Source organism: Perissodus microlepis, chromosome 14 (genome assembly GCF_051167445.1).
Source record: "Perissodus microlepis isolate ML-2025 ecotype Zambia chromosome 14, ASM5116744v1, whole genome shotgun sequence".
Lineage (NCBI taxonomy): Eukaryota > Metazoa > Chordata > Actinopteri > Cichliformes > Cichlidae > Perissodus > Perissodus microlepis.
Genome location: NC_140474.1, coordinates 27,127,821 through 27,149,460, shown reverse-complemented (window position 1 = coordinate 27,149,460; position 21,640 = coordinate 27,127,821). Strand labels below are relative to the sequence as shown.

The window sequence follows — 21,640 nt, the reverse complement described above, 5'->3', positions numbered from 1 at the left end:
TAGCCTGTATGAAATTACTCTTTATTACTTCTTAATGTGATAAAATTATCGACACACTCAAGTGTTCAACAGATGATATGAACTGAGTGCTCAATTCTACATACCAGAGCTTTAACACTTCTTGTGGTGGCCCTTAACAGTATCAGAAGGCAAAATAAACACAAACACAAACATAAACACTGGACGCTACACACAAGTTATAATGAAGAAACTCTGCAGGGTTTCTTTAGAGACTTTGTTCGACCCAAAGGCTTGTTTGGGTCAAACCACTTATTTTTGCTTCTAAAATATGTTTAATTGTGAACCCTGTACAGTAACAATCTTCCAAAACTTGCATTAAAGTTTATATATTAATAACTTCATCCTACTATTATCATGTGCCACTGCCTCAATGTATTCAACCAGTATTATTTATATGTTAGGATCATTTGGATAATTTGAGGGATTTTAGTTTTAAATTATTTGATTATTATATGTACTTCATGTATACCATCTAATACCTGGGCCCCTATTTGTAAGCTCTGGAGAGCTTTTGAGGAGTCCCATTTCATCAATAACTATTTTATTTGCGGCCATGTTTGAACATTCATTCTTTAAACTATTATTCATATAGTTTTTGCACTTTTAATCGATTTTAAAGTTTACTCTGTTGTGTTTTGTTGTGTTTAGTGCAGTCCTGGGACAGTTTTCCAATTTCATTGTAGGATTGTGCTAAGTATGACTGTACAATCACAATAAAGAGTTATGTTATTTTATCTTAGGTATTTCTTTTTGGGCTTTTTGCCTTTTTAGCAGTGAAGAGTGCTGCATGTCTTCCAGGAAAGATAGGAACACAAACAGCAAAGTGCTTGAATCTGAGCTGCTGAATTTCAGGCGTAAGGCATTGGGTGGGCACCTGCTCGACCAGTGAACTAAACTGGCGCCCAGAACTTCTATTTCGATTTGATTTAGAAATAAACTGAATTGAATTGAAGATAAAAAGTCACAGGTATTTTAACCCCTAGTGAGTTTGTCACCTAGGAGGTGGTTCTGAGAGTCGTTGACATTATGTCAGTCATTAGAGCTGCATCTGAAGTCCAGGTGCTTTCAGCTGAAATGCTACTGTGATGACCTGAGTGATGGAGAAGCTACAAAGACGTTTGTTGAGGTTTTATGTCACTTACAGTAACTTAGTGAGCTGTCATTAGGTATGTTATGTTCACTTAACCAGCTTCTCTTCTACCCTTGTACATAGTGAAACAGAGTGCATGTGTGCATCACGTTGATGAAAAATAAACAATAGATGTCTTACCGTAAGGATCGTACGGATATATGTCTGCATGCACCCTATCTCCTCCTTACCGGGTGGGCCGGTCTGAATGAAACTTTGCACAAACATCGTCACACAGAAAATGCAACGTTGCGTTCTTCGTTTGTCTTTGTTTGTCATAGTCCACATACATCACCTGTACGTAACATAGCGGAATGACAAATTTAAAAAAAGTGCTGCAGGCCTGGCAAAAAGCGGTAAATGATAAAATCGCCTTTTTTGGGACCACTTTGCCCATCATTGACATCCCAGACCAACCCCCAGTGGTTTAGACCTTTTACTTGTTAGAGAAATATGTAAACCACTGCCCTGTGGAGAATATTTAGTTTTAATGAATGTTTATGGTTGTTTACTGTTATTTGCTGTACATTGAAGAGTAGATAAAAACGTAAAAGTCATATTGTTGCACAGCCATAGTTTTCTTTGGCTCGCTGTCTTTCTTTATCAGTAGTGAATTCAGAGTGTGTTCAGAAGCTTGTAAGAGCTGCTACTTGATGTTTGCAGATGAGCTTTTACAGCTTCCACTGGTTGCATTAATGTAAGTCACTTCTAGATACGAATGTGTGATAAATAATGCTTAACGTACTTATGGAGATGAAGTGGGAGAGGGGATTAAGGGAGGGACTTTTGAGGACGTGTGGATGCATGAGGTTAAGAAGGCCAAGTGGAGTGAAGAAAGAGGGAAGACGCAGCCTGTTAAACAGGAAATTAAGGAGAACCTTCAATCAGCCTGTTGCACAAGAACAGATTCACATACACACTTACAAGTCAATTTAAAAGCGCATAAAATTACCAGCCACTTCATCAGGTACACCTCGGTAGTACTGGGTTTAATTTAGTTTAGTGCCTTCAGGGCTGCCTTTAATTCTTCACGGTATACATTCAACAAGGAGCTGGAAACATTCCTTGGAGATTTTGGTCCATGTTGACATGATAGCATCACACAGTTGCTGCAGATATGCTGGCTGCACATCCATGATCTGAATCTCCTTTTCCACCACATCCCAGAGGTGCTGGTTTAAATTGATATCTGGTAACTGTGGAGGTCATTTGAGTGCATTATCCTGGTGGAAGCAGCCTTCAGAAGATGAGTACAGTACAAGGGATGGACAATACTCAGATAGGCTGTAGTGTGTAAATGATGATCAGTTGGTATTCCCACACGATTACACCACCACCATCTGTTGGCAGGATGGATCCATGCTTTCATGCCAAATTATGACTCTACCATCTGAATATCACAGCAGAAATCGGGACTCAAACCAGGCAACATTTTTTCAATTTTGACCCCGTGTGAACTGTAGCATCAGTTTCCTGTTCTTAGCTGACACCAGCGCTCTTCTGCTGCTGCAGCCCATCTGCTTCAAGGTTTGACCTGTAGTGTGTCCAGAGATGCTCTTCTGCGTACCTTGGTTTTAACAAGCAGTTATCCGCTCATAGCAGTCTAGCCATTCTCATTTTCACCCAGAAACCTACTACTCACTGGGTATTTGCTTTGTTCCTCTGTAAACCTTAGAGATGGTTATGTGGGAAAATCCCAGTAGACTAGCCTGTTTGGCACCAACAGAAATACCACGTTCAATGTCACTTAAATCACCTTTCTTTCCAATTCTGATGGTCAGTTTAATCATGAACAGCTCATCTTGACCATGTCTACATACCTAAAGGCACTGATTTGCTGATATTTGAATTATTCTATATTTATGCTAACAAGCCGATGTTTCAATTACTTCCTGTTTGGCTCGGTCTTCTGTGTGTGAATAAGGCTGTCAAAAGTGGGTTTAGTCATCCGCAATTTTATATTTACCTCAATAAAATTAAAGTGTTCATAGCACACGGCCAAACTAGTCACCACACGCAGAGTCTATGCTGTGATTGTGTTATTAACCAAACCCATAATTTGAATCTTAAAAATGTGCCTGCTGGAAGTATGGGAGGAAATTATTCACCAATCAGTTGGATGCACTTCACATTTATCCCGGATGACCAAGTGGGAGCAGAGTGTTAAAGTGACTCATACACTTCCTGGAGTTTTCTAGTGGCCCATGAAAAGCTGAAAAGTGATTCATCTTGAAGTCACAATTCCCTATTCACCGAAACCCTGGACCTCACACAGACATGATTTTTTACTCCGATTGGAGCTCTCAGCTCAGCACACTGAACGGTGACGATGAGGGCAGCAGAGAATAGAGTGGATTGTCTGCTTATTGGATGGTCTCCTGTCTGCATGTGTCCTGGGGAAAGATAGTGGACCCCAAAAAATGCCCCTCGGTGTATTATCAGCGAGTGTGTGTATGTCGGTGAAGCATTAAGAGCATTTAGTACTCAGTGAAAGGGGAAAAGGCCAATATTTATACTAGTCCATTTACTATATGAATGAGTGTGTATGTATGTGTGAGCCACAGTTGGTGCCATCACAAACACTGCTGATAGGTTAGATACTCTCACAGTCTCATTTCTTCAAATTTAGGAATGTAAAAATCACATTTTTCGGGTTTTTTTGTGTGTGTTTTTTTTTTTACAATGCTTAATGTCAGATTAAGCAAAAATGTTGATAAAAGTTTTTGTGGATTTAAAGCCTGTATTTAGAAAAAAGGCAAAGACTCATGTTTACAGTGAGTTAGCAGCGAATCTCTTAAGCGGAATAACGATCACGGTATGCCGTTCTGCACTGCACTCACTGAGATGCATATATAAACAGAGCCAGGGTTTTGTGAACAAGCTCAGCCACAACTGTCATTGTTTTGATCCTGCAAGATGCGAGTGAACAGCAGGGCTTCCTATCTGCAAAGTTGTACAATCTCAAATTGCCAGTCATTAGTTGTGTGCAAAGCAAGCACAGAGCGGAGCAGCAAAATCCTTTGGATTTGATGTGCCTTGAAGTGACATGTTTTGACTCATCCTACTGTCAGCATTATAGAGAAGCTGTGGGTGTTACACTGATCCTAACCCATGTGTCAGACTAATGTTAAATCACTGTGCTGGGAAAAATTTTAAGCTAGTCCCATGCTGTATCTAAACAACTACAGCATACCGGTAACGCTGTTAGGCCACAAATTTTCCATTTGTTAATTATCTAGGATTTTCTTTTGCATCTGTTTTTGCACTTTCATGTTATCTCAAGAGTTTTTCCACTCTGTAGACACGCCTGCCTCTCAACTTGTCAGTCCTCGTAAGGGACGCACACAGATTATGTGTCTTGGAGCTCAGCTCAAAGAAAAGACAGACTTGCCTTGTCTTGAGTGGCAGACTCAAAGTAACTGGAGCAATTTAAAGAAAGTCACAGGAAAGTTTTTTGGGGTAGCAGTGTATTTAATCTTAAATGTTGTGGTTGCTCAAATTTCCTTTTTGAATTATTTGAACGATAACTATATGTTCTTTTTGTTCTCTGACTTCTGTGCCCCATCTGTTTGACTGCTCGGGTCTTGTGTCTTACTTATAGTCACTTCCTGTTTAATTTGGTAATAGCATCCCTGGGCGCACCTGTTCTTCATTTCATTCCTGTGGTTGTCTGTTCCTGCCACATAGTTGCTCACCTCTTCCTTGTTAGTTTCGTCTCACATTGATTAGTCCTGTGTATTTGGAGTGCATTTCAAGTAAAAAAAAAACTCATTTTAATGGATTTGCAGATAGTTAAAAGTTTTGCAGTTAACAATGGAAATCTTTATGATTTTCTTTTTCAATTTTTCTTTTGGATTAATGACAGAGAAGTATTTTAACAACATATATTACTCAAAAATTGCATTTTTTACCACCTGAATGCCGTTTATTCCATCACTTTTTATATTTTTACTTTTTTCAGTTCTGTTTGATTGGTTTTAGTCAGTGATGTTATTGGTGATGTGTTTACTGAACACGATGAACTCACTTTTTGCACCTCAGAATTAATCCAGTGTTTTGCTGATTTCTCAAGTCAGCGGTCTCAGAAACAAAAAAGCAGTGCATGCACAACATTGTCGTCACTGCTACCGTGCTGAGCAGACTGAGGGAGGATTATTGGCATGCTGGATCCAGGCGCGCGTGTCCAAGCTGTTGCAGCAGCCGTGCGTGTCCATGAGAGCACAAACTCTGATCTGAGTTTTGTTGGTGGAAATCTGACTGGACAGAGGGACTGCGATGAGGTGCTCCAACCTGTACAGCACTCAGCCCTGCAGCTGTTTCAGCAGGACAATGCAAGCTCTCACACTGCCAGAGTTGTGCAGGCCTTTCTGAATCAGCAGCATATTCAGACACTTCCTTGGCCGGCATTTAGTCCCAGTATGTCTCTTATTGAACATGCCTAAGACATGCCCATTGTTCATCAGAAGCAGCCACAAGCAGTAAACATTGGGCAGCTGTGGGCTGCGCTCATCCAGGAACTGAGAGCAATTCCTCAACGACAGATCCGGACACTTGTGCAGTCCATGCACAGATGGGTGATTGCTTGCATCCCGCCCAGTGGAGGCTATACCTCCACTTCTTTATTTTTTTCTGTGATTAGAATATTTGTAAGCTGCACTCTGTTTTAGTTTATGAATGCTTTAAGCAGGCACACATGAAGTGAATTTTATTGATTTGGCTTGTAAATTTCATAAGATACTAGGTGGAGCTGAGTTGTGTTTTCAGTTAGTCCTTATACTCCCTGGGGGCTGGGCAAGGCACACGCTGCACACGCTCGTTAGCTGATTATTCCCTAGTCACTGGCAACAGTTGTGTTGCTGTAATGGTAGGAAATCTAGTTGTTTTCATTTTTTATTTTCTTTTGCGACTTGGTAACTAGGATGAATAATACTGGTCCTTTTTATTTAGCAATAGTTATGGATTCTGATTTTGCATCTTTCATTTTGTTAGTCATTTTAGTTTAGTTAGATGGATGATTGTGTTCAGTCAGCTGTCTTTTGGTCTGTCTTTGTGTCTGATTTGTCTCCATCTGCACCTTTTTGTTTCAGTCTTGCAACAAGAAGAAGCCAGAAAGGCAGAAAAGTGCTAAGTGGGAAAGTTTAAGAAGCATGTCTGAGTGAAACGGGGCGAAGGAGAGGAGAGAATTATGAGGAAGAAATGAGATGTGGAGAGAATGATAGAGGGAGAGAGAGGGTGATGGGATGGGAGAATTTGAGGGAGAAAATGAGGAGAAAATCTGTTTTTAGCAGGAAGAAAAAAAGAGGAGTGTCACGACCGCGGTGGCAGACGTGTGGAATTGGAGATAGGACCCAAAATGCGGCAGCTCGGGTGCAGATGAGTATTTATTTAACAAAAGAAAATACAAACAGCAATGGCGTGGGTGAAGGTGAAGCAGGAAAACCCAAACTGGGTAAAACTAACAAAACAAACCAGAAACGAAGATGCAGGGAGGTCCGGGGAAATACATACGGAGAGACGCAGGGAGACCGAGGGGAAACAACACAGGATGACGGAGGGGAATAACGCAGACGAACCAGCAACGACTAAGACAGAAGACAAGACTTAAAAACACTCAGAGAACACAGGGAGATCACACACAGGTGGGGGACACAGCTGGGGGTGATTAACGTGACGAGACCAGGGAGGCAAACTGAAAACACTCACATAAGACGCAGACCTTCAAACTAAAACAGGAAACGCATACACCCAATGACACAACGCAAAAACTTCACACAGACTGGGGAACACATAGGAACATGAAAACAAAACCCAAAATAATAATAACTACTAAAACATAAACACGGAGTCACAAACTCCGGATCATGACAAGGAGGTTGTTATGACCATGTTACCATGGTGACAGCAGGTTTCTGTGAAGCCTCCCTGCTTGTCTCTTATTGTTGACCGCTGACTTTGATAAAGATGAAGGTGTTCATGGGAGCTGTCTGCTTTTTGTGTTTGTGTGTGTAACACAGACAGACAGACAGAGAAGCAAAGTATGACCTTTGCAGCATACTGATGTTGTTTGCAACAGTGTGTGTGTGCGTGTATGTTTCGCTCCGTGTGTGTCTCAGTGTAATCACCCTTTCCATTCCTAAATATGCGCCTGCTGGCTGATAATGACAGCGTTCCCAGTGTGTGTCATAACTGATATGTAGATGCCTAAAGGCTTGGGTGGGTTGTGCATTTTTTTGTGTGAAAGCACCACTCTGTGTATTCATGTGTGCGATTGTGTACTCGAGCGGTGTCACCCTCTGGAAACAGGTGTTGCAACTGGGATGAGCAAGCTATTGCAGAGGGTCACGAAAGGCAGAGACAAATCATTTTCTAGAAATCCCATCAAGTACCGAAGAGGCGTCTAAGTGGAAACCGTGTTAACAACAGAAAATAGAATTGCAGGGAGAGAGAGAGGGACGGTGGGGTGGGGAGAGGAAAGAAAAGGGGAAGATGACGGGAGCGAAAAATTGAAAAGAAATTTATTTCGGTTTTTCTCAGCAGCGATGCGGAGATTGTACAAGCATTACTGACAGAGTGCTACAATGGCACACACACACACCGGGGTGCACCCTTATCCCCCCTCACTATCACACTTTGTTAGTACTTCAGTGGCGAGTGCTATGAGCCGGCCTTGGCTGCAGTAATCATGAGATAAAGTGCTTTAATCATGGAGCAGATTCACTCCTCTTATCCTTTAATCTCTGTAATGTGCAGGATTGCAAATGCCATCCTTAAACATAATCTGTGATAAACTGCTGAGGAGCAGATATGCTGTTTCTAAACTACTGTTATAACATAGTAGCTTCATATGAGTTATGCTTATGTCTTCTATAGCTACTTTGATTGAGTCAATATTTTAAACTAGATGTATGGTGAATTTGTTGAGCAGGGATTTGGCCACAAGAAGTTGCTAGAGATTGCTGGAAATCAGGGACAAAGAGCATTCTGGTTGCTGGCAGATCGCCTGCAGTTTGCATAGAAAACACCTATTTGTCTGCAAACAATTGCCAACTAGCACTTGGTAGTGAAATCTGGAAAAAGTGTGATGCTTTTAAAGTAAAAGTTCTGCACGTCATCAAATTTCAAAAGGGGCACCTTTTACTTTGAAGGTGAATGGTTGCAGACAAGTCTGCATCTTCCATGTAAACTACAGGTGACCACTTACAGTGTTGTGCAGCGCTGTATTTGCAACAGTGACAGCAAGCACTTTTTCCCTAGTGACTGGTGTTTCTGGGGGTCACTAACCTGTCTCTCTGCTTTACTGGGGCTTTGGTAATCATTTCACAGTGATCGCCAGCAACCTCGAGTAACCAACCACCAACTGGTCAGGGATCATCCTTCATCAGGCCATTTTACCATCATCTTTCCTTCCCTCCAGTGAAACAGTCATAAATCTCTCCTGGTATATGTTGAGGAGAGTGAACGAACAAAAGCAGCCTTGGCTTACTCCAGCCTGCTGACTTACACTAATCTGCTACAGTTCCCTTTGAAGAAGACTGCACCTGTGCCCTTTTCGATCAGTTTGACTTTACTGTCTTGTGTGTCCGTGTTTCTTCTTCACTCACCTGTTGTCCCTCTGTATGCATTTATACTCCACTCTGCATTTAAACATTAGCTATTATTAATCTCTGGTTCTCTTTTATAGTGTGCGTTTTGTCCTGTTTCCCTCACCTTGCCCCCAACCACAGCAGTTGGTCGCCCCTTGCTGAGCCTGGTTCTGCCTGAGGTTTCTTCCTGTCTAAAGGGAGTTTTTCCTCCCCACTGTCACCAAGTTCATGCTCATGGGGGCATGCAACTGATTGTTGTTGTTTTGTTTTTTCTATTATTGTAGTGTCTCTATCTTACAATATAAAGCCCCTTGGGGAAACGGTTTTGATTTGGCGGTATATACATAAAATAAAATTGAAAATTTTCATCCACAAGCGTGCACGCCAAACCCTGTCAAACACCCACACAGATGTGGTGCTGATCGCACAGTATCCTCTAAGTTAAAGATGTGTGCAGTGGTTCTGCAACCTGTTTTGAGCTCTGCTTGCTCTTCAGGAGGACCTTTTCTGCTTGTAGCTTGGTACTATATAGCACACCGACTGGTGAAGTGAAACCACCATTACTAAGAGAGTCCCTTTGATATATTTTTCAGTGCAGCAAGCATATCATGTGAGCGTAGCAGTAAACCTAACTAGTTTGAACTGGTTTGCAGTATTTGTGCCCATTTATAACTTAATTGTCATCACTTTATGTCAAGATTTATGTTGTGCTATTATGGAAACATACTGACTGCAGTACAAGATTATCTAATTCCTCCACCTCAAGGGATGATTCAGATCAAGTGGTACTTATTATATGTCCTTTATGTTGGTACCAACTTCCTGTCACAGAAGGTTTTCTACTGGAGTGAGTTTCTGCTGAGACTGCTGTTGTTTTTCACACACACACACACACACACACACACACAATCTTACGCTAGAGTACTTCTGTCAGAGCACTGAGACGAAGCTAGTCAAGAGTTGTAAAGTGAATAGAGAGAAGATGAAATGTGAAAGAAAGAAAGGAAAAAATGAATGAAGAAAAAAAAGAAAGACAAAGAAAGGAAAAATAGTGCACTGTCAATCTGGCCTAGTTGGCACTGTAGCGTCTCAGTGGATTAGACTTCCTTCTTTCTTGCCTTTTTTTCCCTTTTCCTTTCTTTGTCTTATTTATCCTGTTTTTTTTTTGTTTTTGTTTTTTCTTGGGTAGGGGGGTGGGGGGCAGACTTGATGTTTAATTCTTACCCTCTTCAGACCTGACGTTTCCCTTTGAAATGGAAACAATATGCTCATTGGTATTCCTTATAGAGATGTGTAAGTGTGCGTGTAGGAGAAGGAGAGAGGGAGAGAACACTTGTAAGACTTTGAAGTTTGTGTTTGGGAGGTGGAGTGATGTTGTAATTGATGCGGGGCATTCAGATGAAGTCAGCATAGAAGTCGCTCTTCATTTCCGCTCTGTAGCGGCGGCTTTATGATTACAGGACCCTTGAGAGAAATTGTCAAGAAAATTAAAAAAAATTGGTTTCCATTTTGGTCCTCAGCCTTTATAAAGTGGAGGGAGCTGCGCTGTCATCCCTGACAATAATCCAAGTGAGATGGAGAGCAGACATGCCCAGTGTGTTGAGTTGCAGTGCAAATTTACTTTAATGACAGCTGCTCAAGGTTACTTCCTCGTTCATATTTTGTTGAGTACACGCACAAAGATATAAGAAACAAGGAAAAACGAATATCAAGAATAAAACCTAATATGGATGTGGAGCAGCTTATTGATGTTTTAAGATTTAATTTGCAACACAACAATCCATCTACTTTGTATGTTGTTTATGTGTATGTCCACTTGAGGGCACTCTAACAGCAGCACAGATTTGCCTGTTACTGCAAACCTGCAGTAGGAAGACAGAAAAAAATAATAATAAAAGGTCGACAGGATAATAGATAATAGAGGAGAGAAAAGGAAACTTTACAAGAAAAATATGTGAAGGAAGAGGAGGAGGAAGGAATAGGCCAAGTGAGAAAATATGAGGGAAGAGGAAAGAAGAGGCCAGAGAGGAACAAGGTCAAACGTATGTGATTATGGTCTGTTTTTATAGGTGAGGATGTCGATGGAAGTCCAGGGCACGTCATGTTTACGACATGAACGTGCAGGCCGAGTGTGTGTGTGGTGGCTGAAATTGCAACTGTGCATTCAGACCTGGATACTGCGTCTTTGTGTTGACCCGCTGACTGCTCCATTTCTGTTGTGCTCAAACTAATTCATCCTTCCTCCTTCAGCGGCTGCTTGCATTCATCTTTCATTACTCTCCCCTCTGTCCACTCAGCCGGGCCTTCATCTCTGCTGATTTAACGAAAATGTATTTACCCTGACTATAACAACAGATTTGAATTTAGCAGGAACAAACAACAGTTTGGTTTTACATTAATAAAATGAAGAAGTATTTCATAAAATGTGAAAAAATATGGTGGAAACATATGACAACTGCCAAATCAAAAGCACGTAAAGAAACTAATGACACAGCTAATAACTAATGAAGTTATCTGCCTCTTAAATTGCTTCACAATAAATACAAATTAATTAAGGCAAAAATGGATATCTATAGAAAATTACCTCTGTTCATGTTATATTATTTGATTTGATTTGATTTGATTTGACTTGTTTGAAATGTGTGTACCTATGTGCATATTTAGTAAGGCATTATTTACCCTTATTTCCATGTATTGCGTCCTCTATACATGATAAACACAGAAGTAGGTTAATAGACCTTGTGTGTATATTTAATGTGTTTTTAAACAATCCCCAAATTATATCATATTATTGATATTTTCTTTATCCTCTTTTTGGCACTTTTGGTCTTTCAGGCTTGTTATTATAAAACCATAAAATGCGATTGCGAAACGTTGGCATCAAAATCTACTAAGAGAGAAAAGCAGCTGAGCATCTGCTTACACTACCACTGCTTCACCCGAGCTGCCATAAACCTATTCGCAGTTAGGTTACACACCCAGACAACATCCTGGTTTCATCCCTCTTCCTCTGGAGTGCTGTAAAATCTCCTGCATCGCTATTTCAGATGTAAAAAGAACTCAACCAAAGTCCCACCTGATGTTTTTGCACATTAACTTGCACATAACTGTGCCATCTTTGTGTGTGTTAATTGCACAAAGCACATCAAATAAACAACACGGCTTCAAAACTTCTAAATGACAATAACAAGTCATTTAAAAAAAAAAAAAACTGCAGATGATACAGTTGGAAAGTATTCTTTCCCTTATGCCCAACTGGTCGCGGCAGATGGCCTCCGCTCCCTGAGCCTGGTTGTGTCAGAGGTTTCTTCCTGTTAGCTATTAGCTATTATTAATCTGTGGTTCTCTTCCACACTGTGTGTTTTGTCCTGTTTCCCTCACCTAGTTGTCACAGTAGTTGGCCGCTCCTTGCTGAGCCTGGTTCTGCCAGAGGTTTTTTCCTGTTAAAAGGAAGTTTTTTCTTCCCACTGTCACCAAATTGCTTGCTCATAGAGGGGGTCGTCTAATTGTTGGGTTTTCTCTGTTTTCTCTGTATTTTCGTCTTTACCTTACAGTATAAACCATCTTCAGGCAACTGTTGTTGTTATTTGGGGCTATATGAATTGAATTGAATTGAAAGTGTCTGCATTAATAACTGTAGTAAAGTCTCTGTGACAAACCCCATGCTTGTTAAAGGCACATAGACCAGAGCAATGCCAATTAATGTATCACAGGAATTGGAGCAATGATGCACAGGACTTCTCCAACATGCTCCCCGTCAGCATCCACCAATGAACTGTCTATACTGACTGTAGTCTTGGTAACTTGTGCTGCAGTGTACTCTGTGTTATTAGCTCAATTAATGAGCAGTATTTTTCTGAATATACGATTATTCTCTTTCATAACTTTTTTATATAAATGTTGTTCTTGAGCATGGTTGCGTTCACCTGTTCGGGGTAAGTGCGCGCGTTATAGTCCACTTCAGCATCCACTTCGGCATTGTGCACACCAGGGTCGGTGCATTCACCGCTTCATTATAGAGAGGAAATTGTGGGTATAAATTGTTCTGTGATTTTTGCACCTCAGGAAGATGGGATGCCATAGCAACAAATCGGAGTCCGCGTGGCTGTTTCGTGTGCGCACACACATCATCTTTTGCCATTACCATTTGTAGCATCCATTCAATCTGTTCAGCACCATATCGTCTCTGCTGTGTTCTCATTTGATGGAGAAAAAAAGACAAAAATGGGACGTGCAGGTAAAGATTTAGCTGGATATTTTCCATCTGATCTGTCTGGTTGCTGCCAGCGCATGCACATGCGAATGTTTGCAAATACCCTCGCACAAATATGATGCATGTTACGCAGAAATCTTCAGGCTGCATTGCCAAACACATCACGGCACGTACACATCGACTTCATGGGGAAGCGTGCAGCAGCTGGACTTTGCCGCCCCCACACCTCATTAGTTGTTTATAAGGATTGTGCAAAGAAAGTTAAAAAGAAGAAGAAAAAGATGTGTGAGAGGGCGGACGATGAAGTTTTGTTGGTTTGCTGCAATGTTCCCGTGTCTTCTTTTCTCACCCCTGCTTGACTCCTTCAATCAGTTATTTTTTACTTTCTGTCTATAGTTGTTGCTGCTGCTGCTGCAGTGTTTTGCTTTTCTCCATTTCTGTCTCTCGCTCTATTGCTCTCTCCCTCTCTCAGATGCACTCTGGTTGTTTTCTGATTCCCTTTCTTTTAACCTTGCTCTGACCATTTTCACACAGTTGGAGAGCTTCCACAGCATTTACTTACTTTGCAGTTTACACCACACTCTGTATGTTTTTAAAGCTCAAGTCAGCAAGCATGTAAAGACAACTGTATTTCATCTGCGATATCTTCTAACTTCTAACTGATTCTGGTATTACCGCGGGCGATATGACTGACACGGATGATCCACCTCAACTGTGAATGTCCTATTAGCAGGTTTGGCGCCTTCCTTCCATCTCTTTGCTTCCTTCTTGATCTCGCTGTCTTCTGCCTCTTCCCTATCCTCTGAGCTTTATCACTAATCCCTAACCCTGCTTACTACTTCACCTCTGACATGAGTAGCAATAACCAACTACTGAAGGAAGGAAATGGGTGTGTGAGTCCGAGTGTCTGTGTGAGTGCCTGAACACTGCTGAGCAGCACATCAGGAAGGAAGCAGTTAGCTATGACACACATAAACATAGACACAAACACCTATTTTAATCCACGTTTTATGGTGACACTGTTTCTTGGGGACTTTCATTCTGGAAAAAAACCCACTCTGAAAGTCAAGTAGGTTATTACTAGAAACTTTCATTTTAGTGTAGATAGTCTTTCATATACAGTACTGTGCAAAAGTCTTGAGGCACCCTTATTTCTACTCTACTAAGAAAATGGAAAATAGGAAAATGGAAAATAGCATTTGAAACATGTGGAAACATACATGGAAATGCAGTATATAAGGAAAAAAATCACCATTTGCACAATTCTAAGGTGCTTGTAAGGCCATCTTTGCTATGACCTGAGACTAATTAAAGAGTAATTTCTTTAAGCAGTCTTCAGGAATAGCTCTCCAGACTTCTTAAAGCTCACTCAAAGCTCTCCTTTGGATGTCACACACTGCTTCAGTAAAGTTGAGGTCCGGGCTCTGGGGAGACCAATCCACTACTGATTGTGTTCCACTGTGTGTTTTTCTAACCAGGTATGTTTTTACTGCTTTGGCAGTGTGTTTGGGATCATTGAGCCTCCACCATGTTTTCTAGATGGGTGTAGACACTCACTGTTGTACCTCTCGCCTGACCTCCTCTATACACACTCATGATTACAAATTTAGATTAATCACTCCACAAGACTTGTTGTCACTGATTTTCAGTCCAGTTCTTGTGTAATTTGGCATACCCCGGACTTTTCTTCCTGTTCCCTTCCTTAAGAATAGCTTCTTGACAGCCACCCTTCCACTGAGACCATTTCTGATGAGGCTTCAGTGAGCAATAGACGGATCGGCTGAAGACTCGGGTACATCGCCTAACCCTGTATTAACATTTATAGCTGAAGACATGAATTCTTAGCAGAAATAAGGAAACACTTATTGTAATTGGAAAGGTTTCTGCAGTAGTCCAGATCCTATTCAGCCCAGCCCTTACAGCCCTTGAAGCACAGTAAACATAGAGAACATAGAGGAGCTGAAACAGCAAAGGGAGTTTCACACTCCTAAAGCTCTTCTCATATCTTAGAAATGGCTCCTGTAAATAATGTATGTATTCATTACTAACAAAGCCAGTTACAGCCCTTTACGGTGAGAGCAGAAAGCCACATCACAGACAACTACAAACACCAGCACTCTGCGCTCATCACCTGTGAGACTAAATCAATTGCATGCCGCCTTTTGTTGCAGCTTCTGATTTCTTCAAAACCACCCAAGTTACAATTAGCGCAAACCGACGGGCCACACAAAAAACATTTAGTGGAAATCACTGAGCATTCATTGATTCCAGCTTCTCAAATGTCATTAGCTGTTTTGTTGTGTGTTATACATAATTGTAGTTGGGAAATCTTTAGACCTACAAAACAAACAAAAGTCTTCTCCTGGGCACTCAGACATTTTAACTAATGTTCTTTTTTTCTTTTGCAATTTGGGAGTTTTGGACACTGGGACACACTGGCTTGTTTTCAACTGCAATTTATTTTCTTCGAGTTTTTACAGAGGAAAAAAAAAGAAACCTAGAAAGTTTAACAAATGTAGCATCTGTTCTAGAATCCGGGTTAAGGTTGCAGTGGCCGCAGTCTCAACAGCCTCTCAAAGCTGCAGACTTCCCTGACCCCAGCAACCTCCTCTAGCTCATGACTAAGACACTCCCAAGCCATTCGAGAGATATAATCTCTCCAGCGAGTCCTGGGTCTGCCCTGGGGCTTCCCCAGTAGGACATGCCCGGAATACATCACCAAGGAGGCGTGCAGGAGGTATCCTAGGCATGATGCCCGAACTACCTCACCTGGCTCCTTATGATGTGGAGGATTTGGCTCTACTCCAAGCCAGTTCCAAACTTGCAAACTGCCTCTTAAATTTAGTTACATAAAATCACTGTCACTTACTAATTTATCATCACTTCCATAGAGTGTTTAAACCCACCAAAGTGCTGGCTTTGCCTGCACCAATAAGAAGCAATTGTTGTTGCTGTAAATCCAGTTGAAGCCTCTGTCCATTATCCGTGAGTGACAGCGACCTTAATATGGACCAAAGGATCAGTTAAGAAGTGCAAGAAACAATTACAGACACAGAGTCAGACATCGGCTTGGGGTCAGTCCAGCTCTTATGTAAAGGTCACTGAAGTCATGGCATTTTGATCAAAGAACGAAATCCAGAGAACAAAGCAGAGTCTGTGTCCAGTCTGTTGCTGGAAGCCCGAGAAAATTGTCTCCTTCTGCACCATCTCCCGTCCAAAAACGACTCCCTGACAGTTTTATCATTATTCAACATGCCATGCACAACAAATTGGCGGTTTTGCAGCACGGCAGAGCCGCTCTCAATATTGCACCCTGAAGATTCGTTTCGAGTGTTTAATCACTTACAGAGCAAATTTATTTTAAAGAGTGAAAGAAAGAAAAGAAGAAAGAAACAAAGGAAGAAGCTGAAATTCACACAGGCTACGTGCTGAACAGCCTGCAATTTCACCAGCAGTGAAGTATCAATCAGTTCGGCTTAGAAGCAAACTCAGAAATGATTCAATTAAGCAGCTGCTCTCGTCTGTTTATATACCTTGTACTTGCTAGGTGAAATGTATTTCTCAGATAAGTATACAGCATAATTAGTTCTTGCAGGGTCGGGTTATTGTGCTCCACACGAGGTAGGATTTCCAAACAACACAAGCCTATACAGAGATTTCTATAGAGCAGTGAGGTCTCCTTTCCTCTCCTCTTTCTTTCTTTTTTTCCATTTTCATCATCCTCTCATCTGCCTGTACTCAGTTAGGAGACAGCGCGTGTTGGTATGGAAACTGGCTTATAAACCTTTCAGGTTGCCAACGCACTAACTCACATAGCAACCACCAAGCAACCTCTCAAAATTTTGCTTTGTGATTTTTGATGAACAGAAGTCAGAAAGGTTTGTTATTTATGCTGTTTGGATTCTGCTGGCCGTGACACAACGCACAGCTCCACTGTTCACACAAAGAGCTTTGGATTTGTAAGGTGCTGTGAAATAATGACTCCCACAACATCAGGCTCGAAACTGACTGGTGTATAAAATGAAGCGAACCGAGCATTGTTTGAAAAATCAGTCACAGTCATATTAAGACCTTTGCTTATGAGACACATTGATCAAACTGTAAAAAAAAAAAAAAAAAAAAAGAGGCCTGCATCTTGAGAAGTGAAAGAGGGTTTGAATCAGAGGAGTGTGGTGAATACATGCTGTACAAAGGTGAAATATGTGCATGTGTGTTTTCTGCGCTTTTTTCCCTCATCCCGGTTGCAATGTTATTGCAGTTTTGTGCGTTCAAATTCATTGTTTGCCAGAGCTATGCCTCGCAGAGGAGACTCGCGTTGACAAAGGCACTGCAGTGTTGAAACACGTTATCAATACAAACAGAGCAGCTCGCCCTCAAGTGCATGTGTGATCGCCTGCGTGACTTTCCAAAGGAGGGCGTGTCGTTGTTGCCTTCCTGCTGTTGTTTTACTGCTTGTTTTGTTTAAGGAAATTAGTTATGAGTAAAAATAAGTTTAAGTAATTTTCACACACATGCTCAGACATACACCTCCCTCTAAGCTGTTAGTCGCACGCTACTTGGAGTATTTCTTTAAACCGAGCAACTTCACTGTAATGGGAGATGACAGTGTTTCAGTACAGGAATCGCACCAGTAAAAACGCCCACAGACAGAGTGATTAAAGGTTTGCACATTGCTCTGTAATGGCTTTGCAGTGAAGAAAAATCGGTGGGTGCTTCATGATCATATTGAGTATTTTAGCATGTGCCGACCAATAGCAAATAGTTGTGGTGAACAGTTCAGCCCAGAGGTTGAGGGTTGTGCACGCTCAGTGTTTCGATTACAAGTACAGGTCGCACGTTGAGAGGCAGTCTGGTCCGGCTCCGAATGACTGCAGTTACTAGTCTGCAAATAGCTGCTGTCTAATTTATAAACGCAGACTGATTGCCAGAACATTGCAGCCGGTCTGGGTCAGTTTGCACTGATCAGCACAATTTGTCTGCAGTACCTCCTATTGGAATAGGGGACTCAACTCAAGTGGTTGCCAACTGGTTTTATTTTGGTTAAATTCCTATATATATATATATATATATATATATATATATATATATATATATAAATGAACCTATATAATTTTGTAGTTGAATTACTGTCCTGCAAAAACTACACTGATCAGGCACAGCATTATGATCTCTGACATGAATAACACTGATTATCTCGTTGTCATGGCACATGTTAGTTGATGAGCTGTATCAGTGAGCGAGTGAACATTTTGTCCTCAAAGCTGATGTGTTAGAAGCAGGAAAAATGGGCAAGCGTAAGGATTTGAAGAAGTCTGACAAGAGCCAAAATGTAATGGCTAGATGGCTGGGTCAGATCATCTCCAAAACTGCAGCTCTGCAGTTCCCAGTCTGCAGTGATCAGTATCTATCTAAGAAATGAACAGTGGTGAACCAGCGACAGGGTCATGGGCAGCCAAGGCTCGGTGATGGATGTCGGGAGCGATGGCTGATCTCTGCGTCCAAAAGACGAGCTACTGCAGCTCAAACTGCTGAAAAAGTTCATGCTGGTTCTGATAGAAAGGTGTGAGAATACACAGTGCATCCCAGTTTGTTGTGTACTGGGCTGCAGAGCTGCACACTAATCAGGATGCCTATGCTGACCTCTGTCCACCATCAACAATGAGCACAGGAGCATCAGAACTGGACCTAGTTTGATGAATCACATTGTCTTTTATTTCACGTGGCCGGTTGAGCATGTGTGAGCGTTGCTTATCTGGGGATCACCTGGCACCAGGATGCATTATGGGAAGAAGGTAAAATTCAGTGTGATGCTTTGTTCTACAGGGAAACCTCAGGTTCTACCATCCATGTGGATGTTACTTTGACACATACCACGTACACTGTAAAACACTACTCCCTGATGGCTGTGGCCTCTTTCAGCAGGATAATGTGCCACAAAGCAAAAATGGTCCAGGAATAGTTTGAGGAACACAACAATGAGTTTGAGGTGTTGACTTGGCCTCCAAAATCTCCAGTTCCTCAATCTAATCAAGCAACTGTGGGATGTGCTGAACAAGAAAGTCTGATCCGTGGAGGCCCCACCTCCACTGGTGCCAGATACCAGAAGACCCATTCTGGGGTCTTGTGGAGCATATGCCTAAATGCGCTATTTTGACAGCAAAAGGGGGGCCGGCACAACATTAGGCAGGTGGTCATAATATTATGCCTGATCGTGCCTATAGCTATTTTTGGAGGAATTTCTGTGCGTGTAGGAGTGAGATTTGCAATTTTCACAGATTTATCACAGATAGTTGTCAACGTTACTGCATTCAGTTACAAACCATTCGCAGACTCACTCCTGCTTAATGCCATTGTCAAGAGTCAAGAGTCAAGACATTTCATTGCCGAAGTTCCTTGTGTAAAGTCTCGGTAATTTTTGAGGTGCCTTGGCCTCTAAGCTGTTTTTCCTAGTGCAACTGTAACGTTATTATTAACTCATGTAGACAGACTTGCCTTCTCCATCCTGCAGTTTGTGCTTTTATTACTCTATTTATTTATTACTTTTATGTGTTATTTATTTATATGTCCTGTTTGCGGTTTGTCATCCCACTGGTTGCAGCAGATGGCTGCCACCGTCTGACCCTAGTTCTGCAGGAGTGTTTCTTCCTTTTAAAAGCAGGTTCTTGTTACCCACTGTCAACCAGGGGTTGGTCGCTTTAATCAATAACTGGGTGTCTGACAATTTACTAATAGGTTCCATGATGGATTGTTTCAGCACTGTGTGCAAAGCTAAGGTAAAACATTGTGCATTACATGAGGTATGACTGCTATTCTGCACAATAAGTCGTCTTTGTGAGGTGGTTCAGATCCATTTGAGTTTTATCAGCCTTATCTAACAATCTTATATTCCCACTATGAGCATGATCAAGTAATTCCTCTCTTTGTCCTTACCTGCTCCACACACAGTAGAAACACTTCTCCAAATGCACTTTCCTCATCAAGCGGAGCATCTAGAAAAAGGAATCGCTATTGTTTTACAGAAAAGGGTCAAGTTGCACAGCCCCCCTTTCAAGCTTTGATGGAGGTCCAAAATGAAAATCTGCATTGAAAATGAATCCTTTCATTTACATTCTAGTGATATTCTCAGAGAAAAACAAATAGTGAAATGTCAGTACGGTTGTAAATAGCTGTAATCTACCAGCTGTAAGGCTGTTATCAGTCTTTAATCACAGGGTACTATAATATGTACATAAAACTGCATAAAGACTGCCCTGTAATTAGCATCGTAATGATACAGTTAAAGAGAGAGATAAACATAACAAAACATAAATACATCATTGTCTTAACTCTGTTTGGCTCAGTCGCATCGGAGGGGGCGCTGCTAGTGTGGAGGATGAGGAGGACTTACATTCAACTGACACCTAAGTGTGTGTGTGTGTGTGTGTGTGTATGTGTGTGCATCAGGATGCTGTTAATATATCTCCACCATTATGTAGATTAGCCCTATTCCCCTGAGTGCAGCTTTACTGTTTACTGCTTTCAATCACTCAAAGAGAGTCTGGACAAAAGCGAGCTCTGGATTTCAGCATATACACACTTCCAATCACAGTTTTTTAATAGACATTATATAAATCTCATACATTCACATATATGTTTTATTCATAAAGACAATACACAACTATTAGAGCGCGGTTACTGGCTGGATCATCATACGATCCCATGTTCACTGATTACTAATTATGGCCCTTCACATTGGATTCAGGCTGCCAGAGTTTGTGTGTGTGTTTGTTTAACAGGTCTGTGTGTGAGAAAGAGCAGTGGGTGGGTTCACGGGGTGGGTTTGTGTGTTGATTGCGTTTGAGCAGCCCTGGTTTTAATCAGAAACAAGAGATCAATATTCTCTTCAGCTGTACTATGGCAGCAGTAACGTGGAGAATTGTGTTTCCGTGTTTGCGCGTGCGTGCACGTGTGTGCATGTGTGTAAAAGGTAATCTAGATCACAGAGTCCACGGCAGATGAAGAGAGACAGTCTTTCAGGAGAATTCGCTTTGAACTAACCCATTTTAGGTGTGTGTTTGTAGTTCTGCTTGTGTTTCTGAGTATATGTAAGGGCCTGCTCTCCTGCCTCTGTGAGTGTGTGCCATACAGAGTTGATGATATGAACTGTGTGCTGTGCTGATTATGTCTTTGTGTCTTGCAGCTATTAGCCAACACAACACAGTCGATACAGTCTGAGCTTGTGCTGTACTGGAATAACCCTTCACTGTTTACAAAACAGGCAGTCGCTGGGTTTGATATTAGAGCATTTTATATCCGAGCACTCTCACCTCAACATAACCCCATGAGCCAGGGCTTAACCTCTGACTGCCTGTGAACTCTATAAGTTCTTAAAAGGATTCAACTGGGTTTGGTTCTTAAATTTAGTGTAGTGATAAATTCATAAAATAGCATGTGCCATTGATTATTTGTCCAGCATGAGCTTGTACATTAAAGCAAAAGTACTACTCAAAGACAAATAGCCATTGCTATACACTCTATGTGATTTTGTATGAATGCTTAACCTTCTTGAATTTATTTCAGACAATTTCAGCCTTTAGTGAACACATCACAACAGTGCTTAGTTTTGATTGTTTTTCCAAACAATTACCGTTATCTTTCCCGAGTCAGGCCAATTTTCAGCATTTGAACCGAAGCTGCTTACTTCATTTGAATCGG

General features: G+C 41.4%; 1 protein-coding gene across 1 annotated transcript in view; it reads left to right on the top strand.

Moving 5' to 3' along the window:
* pde2a (phosphodiesterase 2A) overlaps positions 1–21,640 on the top strand; it is a 179,759-nt gene that overhangs the window by 28,682 nt on the left and 129,437 nt on the right. The gene's annotated exons all lie outside the window — the stretch shown is intronic.